This window comes from Erigeron canadensis, chromosome 9 (genome assembly GCF_010389155.1).
Source record: "Erigeron canadensis isolate Cc75 chromosome 9, C_canadensis_v1, whole genome shotgun sequence".
In the NCBI taxonomy this organism is placed as follows: domain Eukaryota; kingdom Viridiplantae; phylum Streptophyta; class Magnoliopsida; order Asterales; family Asteraceae; genus Erigeron; species Erigeron canadensis.
The window spans coordinates 8,642,754-8,660,012 of record NC_057769.1 but is presented as its reverse complement, the minus strand read 5'-3'; the positions used below and the strand labels follow the sequence as shown (position 1 = coordinate 8,660,012).

General features: G+C 39.3%; 1 pseudogene; it reads left to right on the top strand.

Moving 5' to 3' along the window:
- The first annotated feature begins 33 nt into the window (after positions 1–33).
- On the top strand, positions 34–15,890 carry LOC122583144 (annotated as a pseudogene).
- The last annotated feature ends 1,369 nt before the right edge of the window (positions 15,891–17,259 follow it).

Sequence of the window (17,259 nt, the reverse complement as noted above, 5' to 3'; positions counted from 1 at the left end):
AATTTGCAAACCACATTAAACACGTGCAATTAACTCTATAATAAAAAAGTAAGTAAATTTAATGTAAAAAACTAAAAATTAATGATTAAAGTTTCTAAAACTGGTTGCTATACCGTATATGAACGGGAAATAGTTTCTGTAATTTCTCAGTCATCTTCTTTTCACTGTTCATGGAGGAGGGACAACTTTTTTTTCTATATTTTTTTTTTTTTTTTTTTAAATATGGCGGTTTATCCCTAACTAACCTTTTATTTTATCAATTGTGTTGAATTTTAGTATCTTTATTTAACAGCCATGATTTAGTTACCTGCATCAAAAACATGATATCAAGAAAGCTAATAATTGCTTGGTGTTTCCTCAATTATGCTTGCTTCTCATTTGTAACATTGAAATTTGTAATCTTATGTCAATTTCAGGGCATCCCGCCTCTAGATGTTAGAATAAAGTGGCCCAATGATCTCTATTTAGGCGGCCTTAAAGTGGGAGGAATTTTGTGTACATCAACGTATGGATCTAACAGTTCAATGTTTGTGTTGGTAAATTTCTCAGTGCAACTAAAATTGTGTTCTTTGACTTTACTAGAAAACTTCCATTTTGCATCTTTAGTTAACCTCCACAAAGCTTTCCTTTCTTCGTATGAGAGTACATATGTAGCATCATAGAATTGTATTATGTACTGTATGTACATACATGCATACACAACTACTGTAATATAGATTCATCTGTTACAAATTCCGGATTATTAAAACTGTGTATAGTTCTTGTTACATATATTATTATTATATGGACAGCGTAAATTTGCGTTATTGTAGCTTCCACCCTTTGTCAATCGCAGGTGTAGGCTTGAATGTTGACAATGATAAACCAACAACATCCTTGAATGCGGAGCTGCGAAAGTTAACTCTTGATTACCAGCTAAAGAGAGAAGACATCACATCAGCCTTCTTTAATAAGTTTGAGCATTTTTTCCTTACTCTGATAATGCAAGGCGAGTAGTGGTTCTTGTAATCAAAAGATGTTTTATGTATCACCCCTGTGCTGTTCCTTTTTTTTTTTTTTTTTGTTGTTTCAAGACTCTCGGTATAATGTCCTTTAGGTGTCACTTGTGGGTTCCTTCTATTTGGGCCTATTTACCCACTTTGACCCGTTACCCAACCTACCCATACTATTACCTTGTTTCCGAGAAGACTCATGCTGGTGGTTAGAGAGGTAATGCAACATCTGACTAAAACCCTTAGAAAGGGCATCTGTGAGTCATGTCGATATTTTTCAAGGTTCGTTTATTCAGGAAATCCAGTTGCATGAATGTTTTTGGTAGCGAAGTCAACCGAAATTATCTCCGCAGAACATGATAATCGTTGGGTTTTTCTTTCACCTCTCGTTTACAAAATTGGAGCTCATGGTATCTCTTACATTTAATGCAGGCTTCAGACCGCTTGAGGAACTATATTACAAGACATGGCTTCATAGGTACTATTGCAGATATAATCGCAATGATTGTGTATGACTCCTTTGGTATATATGTTTTATTTGAATTTTGTGTGTATGCAAATGATAGAGTAATAGAGTATTTACATCCAACGGAATATTTTGGGTTTTGTTACACTTTTGGCAAGATTGGAAAGCAAAGCAGTTTCGAGAACCATTTTTTCAAATGCTATTGCTGGCTCACTTTATCAAGCACCCTCTAAAATGTGGAGAAACTAAAACTAGCTGCGTGCGGTTAAAGTGTCATTCAGTAGTATTCAAGTTTGAACAGCAAACTGAATGTCGTGAAATCTGAACATTTGTAAAAGTATTTGATCCATTCTCTCATTAGACAGTATGGTATTGGTGATACATAAGAAAAATGAATACATAGGGTTGTTTAATCTAGTCATGATGAATGGGGAGCGTACCATGTTCTTAATGTTCTTGTTTCCAGCAAATGGTAGTTTGTGATGTTCGTACAAATTATTTATATATATTGATTTCATTATTTGTCCCAAAACGTGCAGTGGGCAGAGGGTCGTTGTCCAGGAGAAAAATGAAGATCAAGACATGCTAATGGAGACTGTAGTTACTGTTCAGGTGAGCCTACCTTGTTAGTGGGTATTGCTGTTTCTTATTTTGTGGGTTTCGTTGTTTATTATATATCCAAAAACTCTGAGGTGGCAAAATAGGTGGGTTGGGTAAACCAGGAATTTATTAGCTTGGGCTGATACGGGCCTGGGTAGGTTGATCTGTAATTTTTCATACTAATTACTGTGTCAAGTATGATTATATAAATCCCATAACAATAATGTAAAATATTTTAATAAAAATGATTTGGGAGATTTTATTAGTGAAACAAGCGCTTTAGACCACTTTCAACCCATTCGACCGGTTTCTTTTGAAGCCAGATACTGTATTATTTATTTACCAGTTATCCTCTTTAGAAATAAAATTAACCCAAATCGACTCATTCGCATATAAATAGGTTGAAATTGCCACATCTAGTGGATAATTGTACTTAAATAGTGTTTACTTTTAGTACATTGCACAAAAGACTTCCATAGATGCATACATAAAATTTAAATGGCTAGATGATTGAATTTGGCAGAAAATTGGTTGTACAGTCTTTTTAGTGGTTACACAACATTCATTTTGCTAGGAGATGTTAGTAGGGATTTGTAACAACTTCCCTTCTTAATTGCAGGGGTTAACATCTTCTGGATATTTGCCATTTCTGATAATGGTGAGATGTGTGAGCTTCATCCAGATGGCAATAGGTACTATTTTTCGGTACCTGCTACATAAATATGAAAATATACTGTAGTATGTAACTCTCCTTTTAATTGTACATATTTGACAGATTTTTCAGGTCTCAAATAGTTGCCATTAACTCTACAAACTCTTTTTGACTTAAAAATTAAATTGAATCACAGTATCATGTATTTAATGCAAGGGCCATGCAATTTTCATGTGAATATTAGCCCATTTCGTTTTAATTAAATGGAGTAAACATGAAAAATGTATTAGCTTCCTATGTTGGAACCACATCCGTTAAAATTTCACCCTTATTGAGATCCTATATTTCACGACATTACTATTAGATAGGCATAGAGTAATAGAAAATGAGAAAACCTTCCAAAAGCACAAACAAACGATGGAGTACAGTCTTCTTATGTACCATTAGGATTCAAACAAGATTGGTTTTGGTTACTTAGTAGTAGTTAGTGGCAACGGGTATGGTTAGTTGTGGGAGCTTTGTAGTTTGTATGGAAAAGTCTCTATGCAAAACTAAAAGTAAATATTATGTACAAAAACACATCTTCCCAAGTCCCAGCCCTTAAAAGCATGAATACTTTTGTTACTTGTGTAATGCCACTACATTTTACCATCACGTAGCACTTGCAATTGCGCTGTGTTTTGCTTCACTATGTTGAAGTCTATTTCCTGCTTTTATCGTCTCTGGCGCGTACTTAATACCGAAGATATGGTTTTATACAGTTTTGACTTTTTCAAAGGACTGGTGAGAAGTGATAGTGCACCATCCTAGTTAGCACTATGGCTTGACTAAAACAGCATAAAGTAGCATACGCTCCCGAATACATATAAAGCAGCATAGCTCCCGAATAAAAGTAATCGCATGATCCGGACCAGGCTCCAGATCCAACATGATAGAACGAATAGATTGTCATGTGAATAGCACGTGGTCGACCAACAGGACAAGATGACATAGTACTAAGCCAATTATCGTTGAGGAAGGTACGTTTCTAACGGGCTCCAAACCGTACTAAGATGTTATAGGAGACAAGTACTGAGATCTTGTCTCCTCAGCCTCTATAAATACTCCTCTCAATCATTCATTTGAGGATCATGTTTTCATACACCTACACATTTTGCTCTGATTATTTTAGTGGCGTGGAGTAGCCTCCATCACCAATAGGGAACCGCCAATAAACATAATCAACCTTCTTCTGACCCTCCTTTAGCAAGTTCAACCCTTTAGTAATTAGACGACGAAATACATTTAAACAAGTGGCGCCATCCGCACTCTACTCCGAAGAGCTTGTGACGGAGGCTACAATGTCGGCAGAAGAAAATCCGGGACCACCCCCCGGGTTCGGTAACCCTTCCGGAAGTGGTTCCGGAAACAATGAAGCTCCATCATCAATCCGAACCACCCTCCGACCAACTCAAAGGCAGGTTGAAGCTATTGAGCCATTACTAAGAGAAGTGTTAAGAAGAGCTACTTTAGGGGAAGTTCAAACACAATTGAACTTCGATGGTGAAAGTGAAGAGGTAGACGAAGAGATAGAAGCTGAAGCTCCACCAGTACGCCAATCTGAACCAAGGATTCAGCAAAGGTCCCTACCCACTAATGCAGCCCCGGCAGCGATGCCGCATATAGCAGGGAATGGAGCAGGCACAACAGTACCGGAACAACCTCCCCTACCTCAGATGCAAGGCTACCAGTATTACGTGGCAACACCAAACACACAATATATCAATCCAATATCCCAAAGCAACGCACAGTATGTTACTCCAACCAAGCAGTACAACACGCCGGCACCGAATTTCACACAAGTATCACCTCCGCAACCAAGGCTAAGTACTCAAAACACCCTCCCGTCCTACTGGCAAACACCAGGGATAAGGCAGGAGCAGGTAGTTCCCCAATATAGCATGGCGGTGCCAACCATGAATCCTCAGTGGGCTCCAAATGAAAAGGATATGTTGGTGCAAACGGAACGAGGTCCTTTCACTCAATGGATTGAAGAATACCCTTTACCTCAGGGAGCTCGCTTACCAAAAGGAGCATAAATGTATGATGGAAAGGATGATCCAGATAATCATTTAAAGCATTTTAATGCCATAATCCGGATGGAGAGGTGGACAGTCCCGGTGGCATGCCATATGTTCGCACTTACCTTGAAAGACACTGCTCGGGCATGGTTAGACGGTTTGCCTATAGGAAGCATAATGAACTTTGAAGATCTTAAGACAAAGTTCAGGTCTTTTTTCAGCCAGCAAAGAAAGTATAAGAAGATCCATTTGGAAGCACACAATATTAAGAGAAAAGATAATGAAAGCATACGTCAGTTCATCACAAGGTACACGGAAGAAACATCCCTTATCAAAGGATTGAATGAAGATAAAAAAAATCTCCGGTTTCGTTCATGGTCTCTGATATCGCCCTTTGGTAGAATTTTTGTCACAGGATCTTCCGGGAACGTATACAAGTGTCATGGACAAAACATACACGTTCCTTACAGCGAAGTGATATTGGGCCGAACAGCCATGCGCCGAATGGGAATAATACCTTCCCCACTTCACGGTTTAGCCATGTTCCCGACAAGAAATGGAGTTGGAAGTGTACGTTCCGAATATAGGAAGCCTCACCATTGTGCACAAGTAGAAGCTCCAACAAGTGAAGCACCATAACCAAAGAAGCTGGAGCTAAATAATGAAGCAGAGAAAATATTTATTAATCCTGAATATCCAGATCAGTCTATATCCATAGGGAAGCAGTTGCCAACAGAGGTCAAGAAGCAGCTTAAAGACATGCTCCGATTGAATAAAGACGTATTTGCATGGGCTCCTTCAGACATGACAGGGGTACCAAGGCAACTCAAGTTTGGAGATGAAGTGTTTAATACGCAGCATAGGTTAAATGTTCGTCCACATGTCGAACCCATCAAACAAAAAAGAAGGAGCCTAGCTCCGGAGCGGGCACGAGCAGCACAAGAACACGTATCGGATCTAGTTAAAGCAGGCATACTTCGGGAGGTTAAATACCAAAGCTGGGTAGCAAACCCAATAATGGTAAAGAAGCATGATGGAGGTTGGAGAATGTGCGTGGACTTTACAAATATAAACAAAGCTTGCCCGAAAGATTGTTACTCGCTACCTGAGATAGACTGGAAGGTCGAGTCTTTGATGGGCTTCAAATTGAAGTGTTTTTTGGATGCGTATAAAGGGTACCACCAAATTCAAATGCATAAAAAAGATGAGGAAAAAACAACGTTCTACACCGGAGAAGGAATATACTGCTTCAAGAAGATGCCATTCGGCCTCAAGAATGCTGGAGCAACGTATCAAAGACTTATTGACAAAGCTTTTAGTGGCCAAATAGGAAGGAACCTAGAAGCATATGTGGATGACATGGTCATAAAAAGTAGAACGGAGGAAGATATGTTGTGGGACATTCAAGAGACTTTTGAAACGTTAAGGTCCATAGGAATGAAGCTCAACCCGAAGAAGTGTCATTTCGGCATGGAAGAAGGGCAGTTCTTGGGCCATATAATAACAAAGCAGGGTATACGCCCAAACCCGGAGAAGGTGAAGGAAATTAAAAGTATGAAATCCCCAAGAACATTGAAGGAAGTGCAAAGTCTGAACAGGAAGCTAGCAGCACTTCACCGCTTCTTATCAAAATCAGCAGTTTGGTCCCTTCCTTTTTTCGAAACTCTAAAAGGATGCACCGACAAACAAAGTTTCCATTGGACGCCCGAAGGAGAAAAGGCTTTTGTGGAGCTAAAAGAATATTTGGACCACCTCCCAACCATGGTGGCTCCGGGGAAGGGAGAGGTGCTCCAGATGTATCTGGCAACATCGGAAGAAGCTCTAAGTGCAGTTTTGATGGCAAATGTGAGAGACAACTAGATGCCAGTATATTATGTAAGTAGGGTGCTCCAAGGGCCCGAAACTAGATACTCAGAAATAGAGAAACTAGCATTAGCACTCATACATGCGGCAAGAAGGCTAAGAAGGTATTTTCAAGCTCATACCATCCAAGTGTTAACAAATAAGCCCATCAAGCAAGTGTTAGCAAGGCCGGAAGCTTCGGGAAGGCTAGCAAAATGGGCAATAGAATTGGGGGAGCATGAAATTGAGTTTCGGCCAAGAAGTTCCATTAAAGGACAAGTATTAGCAGATTTCATAGCCGAGACACCAGTCAAAGATGCTAAAAAGAAGCGAAATGAACCTGAAGTAATACTCCCGGAGGATGCAGAATCAAGCTCCGAGGACCCTGTGTGGAAGCTTTTCACGGATGGAGCTTCAAGTGCAGACGGGTTCGGAGCCGGACTTATCTTGACAACCCAGAAGGAAAAGAATTTACTTATGCTTTAAGATTCAATTTCAAAGCCTCAAACAATGCGGCAGAATACGAAGCATTACTAGCAGGTCTTCGAATAGCAAAAGCAATGGGCGTGAAGCATGTACATGCTCATGTGGACTCTCAAATTGTAGCCTTCCAAGTAAATGGTACCTATGAAGCAAAGGAGCCATTGATGAAAAAATATCTAGAAAAGGTCAAGGAGATAAAAGAGAAGTTTCGATCATTCCGAATATCGAACATCAGCCGAAACAAAAACAAAATAGCGGATGCCTTAAGTAAGCTAGCATCCACCTCCTTTGCTCACTTAACAAAAGAAGTCCTGGTAGAAGTATTGGAAAAAAGATCAGTTGAAGAACCAGAAGTGAATGTTATAGAAGAAGAAGGACCAACATGGATGACGCCAATGATAGAGTATCTTACTAGCGGCTTGCTCCCAGCAGCCGCTAGTTCAAGCCCAAAAGATAAGAGTAAAAGCACCCCAATATGAACTTCGAGAAGAAGGACTATACAAGAGGTCATATATGGGACCCCTACTCAGGTGCGTAGGTCCAAACCAAGCTAAGGGAATAATACAAGAAGTGCATAGAGGATCTTGTGGCCTACATGCTGGACCAAGAATGGTGATAGCTAAAATAGGAACGATGGGGTACTATTGGCCATCCATGTACCAAGATGTGGAAGCAGAAATTCGGAACTATGATTCGTGTCAAATACATTCATCTGTTTCAAAGGCTCCCAAGAACAGTATGATACCCGTGTCCTCAGCGTGGCCATTCTCTAAGTGGGGTATTGATATAGTGGGTCCTTTTCCACCAGCTCCAGGAAGATTGAAGTTTCTAGTGGTAGCCATAGATTACTTTACTAAATGGGTAGAAGCTAAACCACTGGCGGTAATTTCAGGGAAACACATGGAAAAATTTGTGTGGGAGCATATTGTCACGAGATTTGGAATACCGAAAACGATAGTGAGTGACAACGGGAAGCAATTTTGTGAAGGAGTCTTCAGAACATTTTGTGAAAACCTAGAAATCGAAAAGCCAACGGTCAAGTAGAAGTAACTAACAAAGCAATTGTACAAGGAATAAAAGCAAGATTGGGAAGGAGCCATTCCGGATGGGTGGAAGAGCTTCATCAAGTGTTATGGGCACACAGAACTACACCAAAGACAAGCAATGGAGTCACACCATATAGCTTGGTGTATGGTACCGAAGCAATGATCCCACCAGAAGTGAGTGTTCCCACCAGAAAAAGATTTCTAAGTGATGAAGAAAATGAGCATCAGCTCCTAACAAATTTGGATCTTTTAAAAGAACAAAAAGAAATAGCAACGTTTAGAGAAGCCCAGCACAAAAGCCAAATGAAAAGATACTATGATAAGAGAGTTTGTAGAGAGAGTTTCCTCCCCGGAGAATTTGTCTTTCGCAACAATGAAGCGAGCAAGGTAGAAAATCTTGGGAAATTGGGACCCCAATGGGAAGGTCCTTACATTGTAATTGAGGCATGTGGAAATGGTGCATACAATTTAGCCACTATGGAGGGAGAAGGCCTCCCCAGAACTTGGAATGGAGCACAACCGAAAAGATGCTACTTGTGAAAAGCGAAAGAAATCCTCTTATTTTGAAGTAGTGAAAGAAGAGCACCCGTTTAGAAAAATTCTCTTATTTTGTCCATTTTGTGTAAATATAACAAATTAAACGCTCCATGTAGGCTCAGGCCACATTTTTTTTTGTAATTAAGCCCGATTATCCGGGTTGGAGCGTGGCTGCGGCCAGAAATTTTAATGAAAAGCTGCAGCTAAACAGCTAATTTACATATACTTGTCTTAAAAGTTAACAATGGGTGCAAAACAACTTACAACGATAAGTTCACAATGATCACGCTCATTGATGCACAATATGGAGCAAAAACTAGGAGCTTATGTAAGCCCGTTCCCGAACGGCAACCTGAAACAATAGTATGCTCCTTCATCAAAATTATATAAGCATGTTCCATCACATGCTCCTTCATCAAAATTATATAAGCATGTTCCCTCACATGCTCCTTCATCAAAATTATATAAGCATGTTCCATCACATGCTCCTTCATCAAAATTATATAAGCATTAGGGATGGGCGTAGGACTGGTACCGTCCCGTACCGGTCCCGGTACCGACGGTACCGATCCCGAATTTGACCAAAAGTGGGTACCGATCCCGGTCCCATATAAATCGGTACGGGATTGGTACCGAATCGTTACGGGACCGGGATTTCGGTACCAAATCCCGACTAGTACCGAATTTTCGTAAATTAACATATATCATATGATTCAAATGATTCTTTTTATTTGTCTCCCTGTATTGAAATAAAAAACTAATTATGTCATTTAGTACATGTAGCTTTTTCTCTATTAGCACTAAAAACAGAGCACCTCAAAAATGATATTGCACTTTCTTGACTTTACGAAAAAACTTTAGAGCTTGAACTAAACACGAAAGCAGCTTATTTACAAGGTGAATGAGAATGCTAGATATTAGGTGCAGATATAATTAGTCACATGGAGATCGAAGGCCATGTGCTCATGTTTACATATACTAGAAATAAATTGTACAGATTAGCAACTAAATTGAAGACATAATTTATACCTGAATAGCATAAAAGGCTTGCTATTACTAAATGTTAGCATTTGTTTCAGTGTGAATGACATGCTTTTACCTATGTTGAAAACAAAAACTTCATATAAACTAATATTTGATTAATGATTATGCATATGTAGAATAAGAGTCAATATATATTAATAACTCTTATATATAGCTATGTTAGTTTTGTATATGTAAAATGGCCAATTTTTTCAATGATTCCAATCGTGGCAGGTAAGCTAGATAACCAGACAAAGCTTACGTAAATTCCACCTTGCAGCTAATATATCGGGACTTCGGGACTACCTCGGTATTTTCGGGATTTCCCGGTACCGGTACCGATTGGTACCGGTCCCGCAAACTCAAAAAAATGGGTACTGGTACCGATCCGGATCGGGATTCGGTACCACTTCTCAGGACCGGGATCGGGACGGAACCGGGACGGGATTGGGATTTGGGACTTTTTACTCATCCCTAATAAGCATGTTCCATCACATGCTCCTTCATCAAAATTATATAAGCATGTTCCATCACATGCTTCTTCATCAAAATTATATAAGCATGTTCCATTACATGCTCCTTTATCAAAATACATAAGCATGTTCCATCGCATGCTCCTTTATTAAGCTAAGTAGCGTGCTCCATTATGTGTTGATGAAAATTCTATCAAAACCAAATAATATGCTCCATCAAATGAGAATAGAACATCGATGTACTTCATGACAAGAAATTGCATGCTCCTTCATCGATATTGCACAAGCATGCTCCATCACATGCTCCTATATTAAATTAAATTAAATAGCATGCTCCATCATATTTTAACAACTCAAAGAAAAACTAAGTAGCATGTTCCATCACATATCGATGAAAAGTCTATCAAAAGCAAATAGCATGCTCCATCAAATTAAAAGGGAGCATCGATGTACCTTATAACAAGAAAGCATGGCAAGTAATTAATAGGTAACACGCATAAATGATAAAGGAAAGTAAAATAATTGTTCTCAATACATCACAACCATAACTCCGAGTACACATACGGAACAAGAGAATAAAAATGTTCATACATTGCCAACAAAGGCATCAATAGAGCCACGCAGGGCCGAGACAATCAACACTAAAGATAAGTGGTACCAATCAATCATCTTCCGGAATCACCTCCGGATCAATGACAAGGATCTCATCAGTGGTAAGCTCAAAGCTAGAAGCCAATGCGGTAACGTAGGGGAAGACCATATCCTCCATCTAAGAGGCAGCAACATAGAGAGTATCCATAGCAGTCGGTTTATGTCCATCCAGTGTAGTAGGATCAACCTTCAGGTACTTACGAGGAAGGTTGTGAAGAACCTTATGACCACCCGGTGCCATGGCATGAGATTGTAGTTTGGTAAGCACTTCACTAAATTCATCACTTTTCAAGAATTTTTTAAAAAACAAAGGCAAACTCTCCACAAGTAGCTTCCTTTCAGCAACAGCCTCCTCAACTTCTTTGACACGCCTAGTCCTACTGTCTTGAAGTTTGGTCATCTAATTCCCTAGATCCACGAGATCTGCAGCAAAACCTTCAGATTGCTGTTTAGCTTCATTGTATTTATCTTTCCATCCATTTTTCTCATTCCGGACTTTTCCTAGCTGCTCCCGCAAACTCTCTATCTCACGATCCTTCAAATCAAGCTTCTCGGTGAGAACCTTAAGATCAGTATGCTGACGAGCACGCCCTTCAGAATCTTCCAACAACTTCACTTTTTCTTTTAACTTGCCATTCTGCTTCTTGAGCTTGTGTCGTTCATCCTCGGAAAGAGAGAGGCGTGTCATGTACCCTCACTACAAGATATCAAAATTATAACAAGTTAATAATAAGGGAGCATACATAACACGAGCATGACTATATAATTAACAAAAAAAAAAGAGAAGGGAGCAACATACAAGCGCGTTGAGGATATCAATCCCGGCTCCATTAGCAAAATCCACGAACTCATTCTTACGCATATTCTCAGTCATCTGCACTCGATGAGGCACCATGATGTTTCGGACAAATTCAAGACGTTCCTCACCATCCTCAAGGGTACTCATGTGCGTAACCTTACTAAATGGAGGAACAAATTTACCCTGGGGAACATCTAGAGGAGGGTCCTCACCTTCCTCCTCTTCACCGTCTAACCCTGCTTCCGCCTCTCTTCTTTTCTCCAAAGTCCTACGCTCCTTACCCTTACCAGGCCCGAGTGGAGGCAACGGCCTACTACCATTCACAAGTATGATGCCGCGTCTAGGTGGATCAGATTGGGTACGGTAGGGAGCAGCAGAGCTAGTACCCTCCTCATGGATCGATGGAACCTGTGAGTCAGAGGGAGCACTACGAGTAAGCTTCCTTTTCTTCTGTGGAGCGACTGTCGTACCAAAAGGGACATAATTGTCAACACCGGAAGCAGGATGAGAGGCTGCAACTTCATTATCAGAAGGAGGATCCGAGTCGCCTTCCACAAAGTCATCTTCCTCGGGGGCAATAGCTATCTCATTAGTAAAAATTTTTAAAGGAACAGTTGCGGTATTGGGAGGATTAAGAGTAAAGGAACCATTATTGTGACCATCTCTAAGATATCCTCTAAGCCCCATCGCTACAAAAAGAAAGTTAAAGTTACTAAAGGCATGCATATGCGAATAAGTAATAAGAACAAAATAATGAAGGATAACGAAAACAATATTGAAATAAAGATCTAATGAAAAGTAATCCGGAACCATACCCCGCCCTTCAACGGCTATCTTAGGAATAGCCGGATGATGGGACCATAGCTTGGATAAGCCGGTGAGATAAAGGATAGGCTCCGGAAGCACACGATACTCCAATGGATACTTAGTCATCTCGACAACTAAAGACATGTCGAACCCACTAGACGGAAGCTCAAAAGACATACTCCCTCTAGACTTTTTTCGTTTGGTCAGAGCAAAAGGATAGTTAGAAGGTATCACAGACTCATCAACATAAAAGAACCGAGATTTCCAACCTTTAATGGAAGTTACCCACCTCATCTTCAGGACGCTTCTCAAAAGTGTACCAACTCCCAGCTTTAGCTAACCTAAAGAACCTCCTAAACAAAGTAAGGCTAGGCTCCCTCCCACGACTCCGACAAGAAACCTCAAACATAGTCACCCTAGTGTTACCAAAAGGATTTACTTGAGAAACATGAACATGGAAATGGTTAAGGACTCTACAATAAAAATCGGTGAAAGGAAGCCGCATATTACCCTTCTCGAAGGCAGCACAATAAAGGGTAACTTTTCCTGGGGGAGCCCTAGTAGCTATATGGTATGGTTGTGGAAGCATATATCCCAACCCGGGTGGAAACCTATATGCCGATAAAAAGGACCCTAACTCATCAAAGCTCAAGCTACAAGTTTGCTTTTTCAAATCGCTTTTTGCCATAAGGTAAAGTGATAGGACAAACCTGAGAAAACAGACTTATGCTCCAAATTCGGCAATATAGGTTCTGGGTCCGGAGACTGAAAATCAAGAAACCAAACGAACCTCGGACCGGCTCAAGTACGTGCTTTGCTCAAGCCAAAGTAAGTTCCGGATTCAAGTAGCCTATATCCTGGAAACCTAAGAGAGGTTCCGGATCAACGGTGTATGCTCCGGGTTAGATGAGTAGGATACGGAAGCCAAAAAGAAAACAGGACGCTCCGGATTCGGTCAGGTAGGTATTACAAGCTCCGGTTGGATCTGGTCGAGTAGGTATCACAGGCTCCGGATCAATGACAGGCAGCTCCTAGATTGATAATCAAAGCTCCGATATTATATATATATATATATATATATATATATAATTAAGCGATTCAGAGTAGATGTCAGTTGATCGGAAGCACGGGGTTATCAAGAGCTGGACCCGATGGATATATAGATATATATGCTACAGATGAGGAGCCACAAAGAAGCTCCGGATGGGCAGCAAGAGAACAGGGAGCCACATAGATGCTCCGGATCGACAATGTTGGCTCCGGACTTGATAGTGTAGGCTCCGACTACCCTGGATAAAGTGAGCAGTCTCCGGAATTTGAGGAGGTTACGGATCGGCTGCAGAAACACCGGAGGTCACAAGGGTACACCGGAACAGTAACAGAAGAACGGAGGCCAAGAATAGGTCCCGGATCGGGAGCGTGGCTTCTGGATTTAAAGGAAAACAAACACGAAGCTCCGGATCGGAAGGTTAGGTTCCGGATCAGGAGCGTATGCTCCGGTTAGGGTACAAGCTCGGGTAGAAAAACATTAGCTGTGGTTGGAGAGTAGTAAAAAAAAGAGGGGGTGAAAAGAGAGATAAATTAAAGCTCCTCCCTTTTTTATAGGTCTTCCCTTGAGGAGATGTTTCACAAATTAGGCAGGACCCTTTTAGGAAACTCGGATCGAAATACGATGCTTTCCAAAAATAAAATAACAAATATATAATAAATATGAATTTGTATTTGTTATATCAGCTAAAAAAGAAAAAAAAAAGTTTTGAAAATTTGTAGAGTTAGTTTTAGTTTTTGTTATTTTCTTCAAAAAGGGGGGAAGAGTAATAGTGAACACTACAGACGCTATCCAGACCCCAACGTAAATTCAAACCAGATGAAGAATCGTACAAAAACACGCTCCAAAAAGAATACATTGTTTGGTGACTATTTTTCTATTTTCTATTTTTAGCTTAGCATTCTAGGCATTAGAATGCCAAGCTGGGGGGCTTGATAGTACACCATCCTAGTTAGCACTATGGCTTGACTAAAACAGCATAAAGTAGCGTACGCTCCCGAATACATATAAAGCAGCATAGCTCCCGAATAGAAGTAATCGCATGATCCGGACCAGGCTCCGGATCCAACATGATAGAACGAATAGATTGTCATGTGAATAGCACGTGGTCGACCAACAGGACAAGATGACGTAGTACTAAGCCAATTATCGTTGAGGAAGGTATGTTCCTAACGGGTTCCAAACCGTACTAAGACGTCATAGGAGACAAGTACTCAGATCTTGTCTCCTCAGCCTCTATAAATACTCCTCTCAATCATTCATTTGAGGATCATGTTTTCATACACCTACACATTTTGCTCTGATTATTTTAGTGGCGTGGAGTAGCCTCCATCACCAATAGGGAACCGCCAATAAACATAATCAACCTTCTTCTGACCCTCCTTTAGCAAGTTCAACCCTTTAGTAATTAGACGACGAAATACGTTTAAACAAGAAGAAGACATAGCTGATTGACTTGGTTGATATATGTATGAGGTATGTATCAGCTTTTTAATCAATTAACATGGTGGTTTCTGTCATTAAAAAGATAAACTGTATATACTTTTGAATTTTTGGGTAACGGGATTACCCTGATGAGTATGTGTATACTTTTGAATAGGTTAACATTTGTATAACGTAAACGCAGCCTGTTACGCTGAGGTCTTACGGCTCAAAGTAGCAATTTCATGGCGTGTTTAAAAGAAGACATCAAACTGTTGCCTGCTTTGGCTTATAGTTTTTTGCTGTACTTCTTTTCCTTCGAATATAGACTATTGCATTTTTTGTTTCTTGTAAGATGCTAGAATATTAGAATGCCTGATATTTCTTTTACCATTCTTTGATCAATAGAAAAAATAAGATGCTGCCACTTAGTAATGTAATTGAGGATGACAGTTCATAACTTTGATATTAAAGCTCTTTCTCCTTTGATGGTTTCTCGGCGATAACTATCCGATTATTAATCCTGCGTAATTTGCGTCAGGTTCTTTTGGAGATTGGAAGGCAATGAATATGGTACTAAACTATCATACCCAGAAAAACAAAAGTAAACATAACTAACCAAAATAAACATGGATAATATAATCTATTATTCCAAAATTACATATAAGGACTCGGAAAAATTTGTTACATTTATATCCATGCAAGTCTAATAGCTTGTCTGGTTTGGGCCATAAAAAAATAGATACCTTGAGGGTTTCCAAATTCTAATTTGTAATCAAAACTGTTACCTAATTGATAAAGCTGAGAATTAGCATAACATATGTCATAACAGTGTACATTTAAGATTACTCTTATTTTCTTGCATTTCAGCCAGACTTTTTATGGAGGTTTAGAATAGCAAAAACCACAAGAAAAAGAAAAGCAAAGGATCCAAGGAAGGACATGGCTATGGAGGCTGCACCCTGGTGGCAATACCTTTTGAAAACATAGCAAACCTTTTGCCATTGGGTGTGAGAGTTGCCTTTTAGACCGATAAGACCCACCGATGTGGCGGCACCATTGACTGAGAACAACAATGCCACCATGATCAGGTCGGAGATGAGCAATATCAATTGTGTTCGGTTCTTATTTTTGTTGTAGGATATCTTGGAGAGTATCATTGTTCCAAATGAGTATGAACATGCTATACTATTTGCTACCACCAAGAACCTACAAAGATTTAGAAGAAGCTCCATTAATTAGTGGTTTGCATATTAGTTATAACATGCAAAAGTATACTTTTTTTGTTATTTGGTTAAATTTATTCTACATAAATTATCAATACCACTTTAATTAGTTAAAGTATAGTAAAAACTAAGTTAAAATAAAGACAAATTAAATCATGCCAATCAACTAAAGAGTTTAGTTTTTTTAGTCCGGGAAAGGGGTCAATGTCCCCCTCAAAATTTAAATTTTGTCACGTATTTTTAAATTTTTTGTAGATTTTGAAATTTTGTCCCTTTCTAGATTTATTTTTCATGATTTTTTTAATTTTGTCACATCTAAGATTTTTTTCTGATAATACTTCTGGTTTTAGGCATTATAGTTTTTTGAATGATTGCTAATAGCTAATATAATGCATGACACTCCGTACGCTGACGCCTCAATGGGTAAGCTACGCACCAACTGGCCTAACTCAGACGGACGGAGCCCCTTGTCAGGTTAACTCTTCGTTCCAGGGAATCCACTAACCCACCCACGTATATGCACGACAATAAATTAACGATAAAACACGATGTAATTTAATTAGCCTTTGAACCTATGTTTCCTCAAACCAAACCTATATTGCTTGACTCTCATGTCAATAATTTTTATATATAAATATCTATAAAATGAACAACTGTGAAGTTCATTAATTGAATAATACGTGTAAATTTTAAAAATTCATCACCACAATGTAATTTCTGATAATTAAGTTCCTTGCATTTTTCTAGTTTTACAATAGACTCGTTTAGTTTGTTTATTTTAGAATGGCCTATTTTTTAATTAGCACAAAGACTCCATCATAATATCTATATCTATATATATACTCCATATTAAAGCAAATTATTTATTTTTTTCAACCATTCTATCTTTGAAATACCTATTAAGTGATTTTCCCGTACTACCCTTTCATCTATTTCCCAATGTCTATCCCTTATCCCTTTCTCTCTTGCTCTCGCTTGAACCCTAATATAAAAATTAGTTTCATCTAGACAGCAATCAACATCAACCTACAAAAAATTGGTTTCATCTCTCCCTCGCTCACTCTGTTTAACTGCAAAAAGGTACCGACACATAACACATTTAACCATCACCTTTTAAAAGGTACCGCCGCAT